Raw genomic sequence first — 11,290 nt, 5'->3', positions numbered from 1 at the left:
CACGAGCACGTTGAACACACCATCCAATCACAACTGGGGTTACAAATACAACCTTGGACGAGACCAACGCTCTGATTGGCTGTTCATGGTAAGAGGAACTTGTAAAGGGTAAGTGTAGTTTGACTTTTTTTTTAGCTAACACTGCGCCTCTCTCGTGTTAACCCTCCGCTCGTGTTTAGAGTTCTACCTGAGAATATAAACTATTTAAAGAGCCGCAGCAGTGGTGGCTCGTCTCGGCCGTGAAGTCCAGTGAAGAGCATTTCTAATTGAGGTGAGCCAGGCAACTGACAGGTCCCAGAATGACCAGGATTCATTCAAATGTTAGCCTGAATTTGAGGCGAGATAAGCTTCCCTCTATGACCAATGATTCGCAATTTGCTCAAAGTGCTGTGGGCATTACATTATTATCAGAATGATTAGCATGCAAATCTTGTATAGCCGCTGGCACTGGCACAGGAACATCTACCCTTAAATTGCTCTTTCACACTCATTCACATCAGGCTTTCATTCGGTTGCATCTTATTGCAAAGCCCAACAATCTACATAAATTATGGCCTGTATTTGGTCTGCCATGTGAATGTCGACTGAGACCTGTAACACCAATGTACATATTAAAGGTCAATAGGTTTAGATTGGCTGAACACTGTGTGAGAGAGGGACAGTGTTTTAGGTGAACCAGCGGTGTTGTGCTGTACAGGGCTGTCTGCAACTGTCTGCAAGTCCTAGATAATCACAGAACAGTACATTCTCTTTATATTTTTGGTAGCTTACTTATTTAAGTGTCCCTTAATAAAACTACAGTCTAAACTACGCTAAATTAATTGGACAGTCCTGGAATGACTGTCCAATTAATTGATCCATGGATTGATAATCACTCATAAGTTATTGACCCAATTTTGATAATTGAGTAATCACTTAAGGTTTCAATTCAATGAATAATATATTCTTCAGTTTGCACCTTTACTCCTCTGCTTTTAATGTAAATCATTTTTTTAATCATAATTCATTTTAAATCCAATTTATTTAGAGTTTCAGACCGTTGCTTGGACCAATATAGATATTTAATGAAGTATGTTAATCGTTGTAAATATTCCATATACTCTTTTTATTCTTAAAATCTTTTTACTGACATTTTCAAAACTACAGACATGGTGGTGCCATACCAAAAGACATTCTGAACACACAGACAACGCACACAACACAACATAAAATATACAACACCTCATAAAAATATGCAGATGATAACATAGGAAGAATGACAGTAATAATAATAATGACAATAAAATTAAATGTTAAAACAAAAATTCTAAAAGAAACAAATGCATATATATTTTTAAAAAAACTAGAAGGGGGCGGACTCAGATAGACCTACTTCCTTCCTCTTGTAGCCTATTTCTATTTTTCCTGCTTCAGATATGCCATAACACTCTCTACCCCATGGGAACGTGCTGGAGTTTTATTAGATTAAACAATATAAGCCTGCTTGCTGTTAGTGAGGAAAAGGCAAGTGCATCAGCTTGAGCAAGAGAGAGTAAAGCTTCCCTAGGTCCTTACCCAAATATTGCAATTTCTGGTACTGGTTGTATTTCTTTCTTAGAGATACTGTTTATAAATAGGTTTCACAAATAGCCGCCCAGAATGGAGCCAGCATCAGACAAGTCCATCAGACAAGTGGTGCCAGCTTTGGATACACACATGTTTTCTCGTTAATAACAAAGTATTGAGATTCAATAGCCTGCCCTGTCTCGTGACACAAATGTAAAACAAATGAAACCTGGAGACCTTGCACTCCCCTTGAACTTCCTGTACCCTAGGATGAGGGATTTACTCTGTCCAGCTTTGCAAAATGCTCTGCATATTAAACTGGGCTGATAAGGCTTATGCTATATTGAATGTCATCTGGAACATGTAAAATCTCAATCTCATCCTCAAAAATATGCAACCATTAACTGGTATCACTCACTCAGCATTATCGCGACTTTAATTACATGTGTGACAAGTTGGGCACGGCGGCGTCTGAAGGTAAATGAGAGTCACAAAGTCCTGTTAATACTAAACAATTTTGGCATTACAGGTCTGAATCATTTCCTTATTGATTACCAGACTTTGTGTTCTATTTCACACTTGAATTAATGTCTTTCAGCTTTCCCACCATCCCTCTCTCTGTGTCTCCGTCTCTCTCTCTCTCTCTCTCTCTCTCTCTCTCTCTCTCTCTCTCTCTCTCTCTCTCTCTCTCTCTCTCTCTCTCTCTCCCTGGCATGCGCTCCAGTTCATTATTTCTGTCATTTCTTGGTAATTTGGAGTTGGCTGTTTAAAACTTAGAGCCTCTTATTAAGTTTTGGCCATGGTGGATAAGAGGCAGGACTGTAAGAGCACAGAGATAAACTAATCATCTTAAACCCCTAATTATTAGTATCTTACTGTGACAGACTGTTTTTGCGAGCCAGCCAAATTGAGCCTCAAATGAGGAAAGGCATATCTCTGCAAGTGGTAATAATTTTAAGTCATCTCGATCTGGCTTGGTGTGGCAGAATTCATTAGTGCAGATTAGCACTGTGTGTACAAAGTAAATGAGATATCTAATAGCAAACGTGGAGGTCCGGGGACACTTAATTTCCTTCCCAATATGAGGGATGATGTTAAGAGGTGATTATATATATTTTAACATTGTGACTTCGGCTATGTAGATTTGTCTACCGCGTTACCAAACACTTACATTAAACTGTGTCACTAAACTGTCGACCTCTCACCTTCCTTGGGATTTAAGCTGCAGGAAGGTGACAAGAGCGAATGCCCACATCAGATTGAACTGTGCTACCCTGATACAGAGGCAAGCTTGGGTTTTTCCTGTGTGTGAGGATGTGAAAGAAGTTAATTATGTGTGTAAGGAGAAGGTTGAGGAAAAAATAATAAGATTACAAAGAATAATTTGCTGATATAATTACACCAAAATTGGGTACACACAATCGTAAAATACATGTATTGCTTGACCTGGGTTAGCCAGTGAAATAAATCCTCCTTCTATAGCCTTTGTTAATTTGTTTTTATCATCTCCAAGTGGTGTTTGTGCAGGCAGTTCAATTTGCATGTGTAATTCCACTGTGCAAATTGACAACAAGTAGATAATTCGAGGAAATAGGCTGGTTGCAGGCCCCTGCTATCTTCCCAAGCCTATTCATTTTGAGGAACCGCTGAGGCATGAAACTCATACATCAACTATTTCCTGACAACGCTTAGGCTTATTGTCCCCTAAAATGTCATTACAGCCATTATTTATGAAGCTAATTCATTTATTAAACTATATTTACTCTGACAGAATTTGTCACATTCTATCCGTATCCCTTTTGAACGGTATCTTTCCCTGAGTGTGTGTGTGAACGCGCACGGCCTCAGCCAAAGTTTTGAATCAAACCCATTTGTCACTCACAATAGTTGTAATATTGTGAAAAAATGTCAGGAGTTCTCGGTTTTATTGACTTTATTCATGGTAACTTTCGTTATACCTTGTGTAACAGTAGTGCACTTAAAGTAGTTGAGTACTAATCTACATTCTTTTTTGTCAGAGTTAACATAAACACGATCAGATGGATTGCAGCTATTTTAGTCGCACTGATAAATCCCCCTCTGAGAGCCTCGTTCCCACATTAGTCACTTTCAACGCATTGCAGTCAGACGTCTCAAGCTAAAGAGTTCTCGCCTCCTGGCCTGTTGCTGCTGACTTATGGATCTGTCAGTTTAGCGCAGCACACTTTGTGACAGTGTGGATAATTTGCAATTGTGAGCGATGAAGTAACACATAGGGGGGTCATAAATTTTAATGTTGCATGTTCTCTCCGGATAATTCCGTCATACCATTCTCCTGCATCACTTTCCCTGGACTCACCTGTCACCCAGAAGCACTTATCACAGCAGTGGCGATGGGGTTGTGTTTGAACTGTTTTACAATATTGATTTGGAGGCATGACATTTTAATTAATACTGGGTGTTAGCTGTCATATAGGCAGCCTGCCTCATTGGTTGGAATATGAGACAGGCGAGGTGGGGGCAGCGGAGATAAGACTAAAGCACTTACTGTGTGAAAAGGCTGTAAAAGGGATCAATGTGGAGGGAGAGAGACAGTCATGGGTTTCATTTAAGGTGGAAAAAAACAGTAATATCTTTTCTCACTGTATTTCTGTCAAGGTCTTTTCTCCGTTTGATAACACAAATCATTGAGACACAGCGTGGATTCTGGCTTCCACAGGTTGCACTGTACGTCGTGTTGTTGGGAGTCTGCGTTGCCAGTGTAGACCCAGGGAGAGAGTCTGCGTGTGGAGAGACGACCAGGGGGGAAATTAGGTAACTTTGTAGCACTCCATTGAACAGCAATAAGCTTTTAGGGCTTAGCAAGCATAAACACATTAAACTGATGAGATTCATCAGCACTCTTGTGTCAAATCTGTTGTGCCCACAGGCAGAGCTCAGCAGCAGCGAAGTGCAGAGCGAGGGAAGGGTTGGAGACACACCAGTGCCATGTCTTCTGGATGTTTCCTGGTTTACGCAGATGGAGTCAGGTAATCTTTTAGCTGAAATATGAACATTATGGGTTTAGGTCGATTTACCCTTTTTCCTTTGGAAGAGCATGTCAAACTGGCCTTAATAACATTTTCATTATTGGTTCATCACTTTATTTTTGATTACTCAAAAAAGACGGACTATATAATGTGTGAATAATATGAAGAATTGCTAAATTAGTTAGCAGTTTCCTTTTCGTGAACAATGGATTTATTGTTTTTCTATTAAGGTACAGGAGAGTTGGGTCACAGCTGTGACCTTACGTTATCACAAACCACAGTAGGAACAGCAGCCCTCACATTCTTACCCGTTCCCCTCCCTACCCTGTGAACCTGGACATACTATACAAAGACATGGATACAAAACACACGACACACACAAGGAATTAGACAGCGGACAGGGCACAGATAACATAGAGTCATACAGCAAAAAATATATAAAAGAAATATATAAACAAAGGTATGGCTATTATACACAGTATTGGTAAGAGCTGGACAACAAACTGTCCATGTGCGGGTTGCTACAGTGTTTTTACAGTGAACTCTGAAGTAAATGTTTTACATGTAAGTCTGCATACAATAAAGAAATGGCTTTTCATGAATATAAATATATATACTTCATTCTTGGATTTGACAGTGACAATTATTATTATTGAAAATTGTACTTCACAGATAGCGAATCAAATACTTTTAACCTCGCTGGTTTATCCAATCACTAAACTAATAATTTCAGGGCCATATATGTGTTTATTGCTGGTGTTAACTCTATATGCAGCACATTTAACTGATTATAGTTGTAACTTGGTATCTCTGAACAATAGTGGAATACCAGCCTTTAAACAGGGGCACACACAGCATTTGTTCATTTGCAGTTAGTTCATCATATTTGATGTTTAATTGGTGTAATCTCAGAGCTCCCGAGCTCGAGGACCTTATCCTGATAAAGTAATACATTTAAATTGAAATATTTCTTCTCAAAGGTAAGAAGGCCCTTCAACTTCATTTCACCATTTATCTGTTGTCTCCTTCCTTTCCAAATCATTACAGCCTCTTGCCTTTTGGATAGTTTCACTGGAGGCAACCAGATCAGCATGAAATTAGCTCTGTTTGAATCCTTATATGGTCCAATCAGATGAGCTGAGATATAATCTTGGCTGGCCTGCCCTACCAGAGTCCGACCCCTCGGATGAAATGGACTACATATTCATAGGTTCACTTGCATGCTTGATTATACCAGCATAGATGGAAGGTATAACCTTTCTTCTGTTTATCTTCATTCTAATTTCTCTGTAAGAAAATGAATATTGAAAATGAACCCCCGACCAATGATTGAGTCAAAATCTAGATATCCACAAACGATGTGGTGCTCATCTTTCACCAGGCCAAGTGAAACTATTAGGAAATCAAATATGCTTTTACACAACTTATTCCATATTTCATCCATGAGGTGATTTGTTTAATTCGAAATATTCCCTTTTCTATCATTTTCAGCAGACTACTTTTATTACTCCAAAATATAATTAACACTGAAGACTGTGGTGTATTTTGTGGCTAACTAGTGCTTGTGCCCTCGTAGCTATTCATTACCTAGCATGACATAAAATGCCTTAGAATAATGGGAAATATTACCTGATGAATTAATTATGATGATAGTATCTAGGGTAGGAGGCTTAAATGCCATCTTAAATTACATGCAGAAACTTTCAACTTGTTTCATTTGCATAAAAGGAGCAGAAGTCTGCATGAACACAAAGGCCTTTTGTGCAGAGCATTTTTATATAATGTTTTTTTAATTAAGTGTAAAGACAATGTTTTGCTCCTGAGTGTAGGTTGTGATTTTAAATTCTTCTTTATGAGCGGAGAATGACAAACACTTGATAAACATCAAAACATTTTACATATACGAGTAAGATCATGTATATGTTATACCTCCTCACTGTATGATTCAATATGTTGAATCTTTGTTATTTTGCTATAGATTATTAAATAATTATTGATATTGTTGTGTATATATATATATATATATATATATATATATATACATACATATCCTATCAACTGAATTTGTTTTCACGGTAAACCTGTGAACCTCTGGTTATTTTTCACTATCTTCTATTTGAATTTCAGAAGTGATTGTCTCCTGCAGTAGTTCAGTTGTTCATTTTTAATTGTTTTAATGCACAAAATGCCAAATTAAAAGCAGGAGATTTAAATGGTTAGTTCCCAGATGACAAACGTTTAGTTGTACCGAATCATTGCTTTTATTATGAGCACAAGACTACAGTGATTATGAATGCATGTGAAAGAGGTATATGCTAGATGACATGTGAAGAGATTACAGTGTTTTATACAGTTTATCTTTTCATGATTAAAATGAAATATGCAAAATATAATGGAAAGCCACCCATTTTTACTTGGTTAAACTAAAACATGCAGAAGCATAAACATGTATAGTGATTGCTCGCCATGCTGTACTTTACATGCACCACCCTGACCTCTATTTATTATTATAAAATGATGGCTATGTCAGCAGCTCAGGTTGATCCCTTTGCCATCATTTTCTGCAGCAAACGCTTGTTACCTGTAGATAGATCACAATGCTCATGTTTAAATGTCTCCCTGTGTGCTTCATTGTGGGGATTTTTTTTATACTTTGTATTTATTTGCAGTGCTTCAAGAAAAAAAAATCTATTTTACCTACTTCACAATAGAACCTGGTGCTAATTAAGCTCATGTGCACCTTCAGCACAGTAGGTTCACAGGTAAGCTCTCCATCACGGCATCATGGCACCGGAGGAGGAAAAAAAGCCCCCATATAACGGAAATCTCCTTCTCCTTAGAGAAAGAGAGGGGGAGAGAAAGTGGGAGAAGGAATGCCTTGCCTTCCTCATTACACTGCTGTCATTTACTCTTCATCCCCCGTACTCTTTAGTGGCATTAAGACGGGATGTAAATTTGACAGTTAACGCTGTTAGAAAATGGCTAGTTCAAGAAGGGCAGGAATTAGAGATGGGCATTAGGCGCTGATAAGCTCCTTTCCTCTGCCGCGGCGGCTGCTTAACATTCATGGGAAAGTCATCATCAAACAACGTTATCGCAGCTCTGTTGACGGCTGAGGAACATCATCACTATGATAATTTTTTTTATAGCTGTGAGCCAAAAAAGCACTCTTTTATTTCAGCGGTTTGTTAATGAGATAGGAGCTTGTTGGTATGGGCAAATGCAAACTTGCCACTCTCCAGCGTTTGTTTGAGTCCCTCAGCCAATCCCCCCCCCCCCCCCCCCCCCCCCCCCCCCCCCCCCCCCCCAGTCCCTGCACCCCAACAAATGCCTCCCACCGCAGACCCCCCCCCCCGCCACCCCCAACCCTCACACGCTGTTTAATGTTGCTGGGAGAGGGGAGATGCATTTTTATGTACTCCTTTCGAAGTGCTCTCTGTGTACATTGTTGAAGGAGGGCCTTTATGTGTACCTTTGCAGATCAGTCGCTCAAAGAGAGGAAAACATGGTTATATCAACAAACGCTCTCTCCTAACAGCCCTGTAGCTGGCACCTGTCACTCACCTGGGATTTAGCCATAGATCTGAATAGAGGGAGAGTGCTGGTGGTTATTGAAGCTGGGTAAACTCCCACCAGCAGCAGCATGTGATCAACGTCATCAACTCTGCTTTTAATGATAAGAAGGCCACTTAAACTATTGGATCCTGTGGCGCTCAGTCAATTATTTGCATTGTTTGTTTCCATTTAATCATTGGGCTCTTAACAGCTCGGTTCAGAGATTTCTTGCACTCTCTGTTACCACTGGATCAATTCACATATGTGCTAGCTGCCAAGGCTAAGCAGCTTTCTTATGGATGGGGATGCAAACTGTGGGCTGGAGATACTGAAATCAGATTTTGGCTTTATCGCTGTTTGTGGACCGGGTTAAGAGAGATTTAATCTTCGGAAATCCTTACCAGGGGAGATGACAAACCATTTTAGACTTGTTCTAATTAATTCTAAAACTTTTTGTTTGCACTACAGTCAGCAAGTAAAGGTGAGATGATGTGTAATGTAGTCCTTATACTTGATCGTGTCATGGACGGTTTAATTGCTATCCCTGTCAAGTCATCTGTATGTCAGTATATGAATGTCGCAAATGTGAAATATGTGTGCTACATATTCACAAATACATTTTTCTGCTGATCCTGTCACATAGATAATGTTATATTGTTGGATATCCATATTAAAGGTGGCCAAATTGTAAAAGTAATCCCTTATGAGATGAGATCTTAGGTGTCAATCTGCTCCGAATGCTAGGTTCCAACGTTCTGAGACAAGGTGGAGTCTGCTCTTCACAGATTTATTCATTTGGTCATCATCAATGCCAAGCACATGTCATTTTTCCCCAACAGTCTACTTGAGTGGCATTATATAGTGGCTTTTTATTCCAGCACACAAATTACTGATGGTGCACGTTTAGCATACAGTTGTTTGGCAAAAGCAGAATAACATTTTACTAGCAGTGTTATCTTTTGTATGTTTGGCCCATTTCCGATGTGTATTCTACACGTATGTTACTATTAACAGAAACATGTTTATATGTGGATTGAGATTGAAAGACTAAATCCACCTTTATGTCACACATGATGCTAATGGATCTAATACTTACCAAATGAGACGTCCTTCTGTGAACTTTGTTTCTGCGGAGGTTCATACCCCCTAATTAAAATCAGGCTGGATTTGAAAAGATGTTGTTTAGTGTTTGCTTTATGAACCACACTTGTTGTGATGCCCTTCGACTGACTGCCAGATGTTGCTCCAGTCTTTCTTCTGAAGGGGCTTTTGAGGAGGCCTGTTTCAGTGAGAGACTCTACTGAGTGGATGCATAACAGGCAGTTTGAGGTAAATAATTCCTTTTTTTTTAAACTGCAAAGCTTCTCCAGTGGAGTCCCAAAATAAAAGTATAGAGCTGTAAATGAGCTTGATAGGTGCCCTTTAAATAACATGACCCCGTAAGAGTAAAACCAGAGCATCTGTTTGATGATGGTTAAGTAACAAGTAACATATCAAATGTTCAAATGCTTTTCTTCCAAAGCACACATTATTTATACAATACAATGTAGTGGAAGCATTATAATGATGATCGCCCACTTGGCGAATGGGGCATCTGTCATTATTTAACGAGTTTTAATATTTACGGAATGTATAATTTCACTTCTGTGATTTGTCAGAGATGGCATCCAAGTATATTTTACCCTTTTTTTAATTTATTCTCATGGCACACATCATCATCTCAAGACCAGGTAGTGAACACACGGCAGCAATCTGCCTGTCGCCACAATGCACTGAGGCTCTTGGTAATTATTATGGCAGATGTAAAAGCAGCAAAAGTCAACGTTTTCTGACAAAGTACTATATGAGACAGAGAATCATGCATGAAATATCAACATGTCACTTAATAATCTGTGCTGTCAGGTGTTTTCCACAGCTTTTGACTTAGAATTTATAATTATCATCCCATCCTGTCTCAGTTTGTAGGAATTAAGCTAATGAATGGACATAAAAAAAAACAGAGCAACAATATTGTAAAATGTATACCTGAATACTAGTTTGTCGCCTCATTAACAGCAAAGAAATGTCCCTTTAGTAATATGTCACTGTTTTATGGCACATTCTCACCTAAAAGATATTTAGTGCTTTTACATTATCAATGACTCAGTAAGATATATGTTATTAAGATGTAAATGCAAATGAAGAAGTTTGACAGAAACCAAATACCCACAAGTACTAGTCTTGTAACACAATTAATTTACATCTTGTTAGAACAGAAAGTAAAGTACAAAATCCCTCTAAAATGAATTGTGCAAGTAGATTTCCAATGTCTTCCAGTTTCAAACTGTGTTTAAACTCAACATAAGAAAAACTCTGACTTTATTCAAAGTCCAATCCTATTACTTGTTGTTGACATTTCATTTAAGATATTTTTACCCTCGTGTATTCATTGAGCAATTGATTTGAGGACTGACAAAGCTACTGTGCATCTATTTGTGAGTCAGCTTTTTGTACTAGTTTGGAGTTGTTTCATTCCTTGGAAAAATGAGCACAATGCAAATGAATTGCAGATGTGCCGCAATCCTTTTGGATCCATAGTAATTCTGTCTTTTGAGTCGATCCCACAGCATTATCTCCACTTTGTAGTGGTCTCTGAGCCCTTTGTCATGTCAGCTCAATAGACCTCTGCACTGCAGACCACCGTTGCTCTGTGTGTAGCTTTGTTATTTCGTGCCACTTTGGGAAACAGGACAGGGCTTGAGCTTGTGTTTTGTGCACAGAGCATTGGAAATTCAGGTTTAGATTAATTTTGTTTTGTTTTGAAAATACCATGTTCAATCTAGATATATGATTACATATTCGAGTAACCCAAAAATGATTTTAAATGTTTGTTATTGTTAAACAGTTTAGTGTTAATAACCAAAATCTTGCAAGAAAAGAAAATCTGGAGAGACATTCAGAGCTGTGTTAGAGGATCTGAGGTTGAGTCTTTTGCTCACCAGCTTCTAAACTCCTCATAACTAAGCCACAGTTTGGTTTTCCTTATTTATGTTAATGAAATGTAATTCCGCCCTTCATTGACATGCAGTTCTCTTACATTTGAGTAAATTATTCTCTTTTTTGCCATTGCTTCCATATTTTCAGACCATTACTTAATCACATTGTCAAAATCCCCATTTCCTCTCATCAATCCCACATTGAGC

General features: G+C 38.6%; 1 protein-coding gene across 2 annotated transcripts in view; it reads left to right on the top strand.

Annotated features, from left to right (window-relative positions):
• Positions 1-114: 114 nt before the first annotated feature.
• The window catches only part of pik3ap1 (phosphoinositide-3-kinase adaptor protein 1), a 33,070-nt gene continuing 21,894 nt past the window's right edge, over positions 115-11,290 (top strand). Inside the window, exons 1-3 of one of the 2 annotated variants that reach the window (XM_034609009.1) lie at positions 115-271; positions 4,244-4,338; positions 4,454-4,553. The gene's annotated coding sequence lies outside the window, so the exon portion shown is untranslated. The remainder of the gene's footprint in view (positions 272-4,243; positions 4,339-4,453; positions 4,554-11,290) is intronic. The other variant, XM_034609010.1, reaches the window with a different exon arrangement.

The sequence above is a fragment of the Hippoglossus hippoglossus genome, chromosome 15, assembly GCF_009819705.1.
Source record: "Hippoglossus hippoglossus isolate fHipHip1 chromosome 15, fHipHip1.pri, whole genome shotgun sequence".
NCBI classification, from domain to species: Eukaryota; Metazoa; Chordata; class Actinopteri; order Pleuronectiformes; family Pleuronectidae; genus Hippoglossus; species Hippoglossus hippoglossus.
The sequence above is the reverse complement of the archived record's forward strand: the minus strand, read 5'-3'. Positions and strand labels throughout refer to the sequence as shown.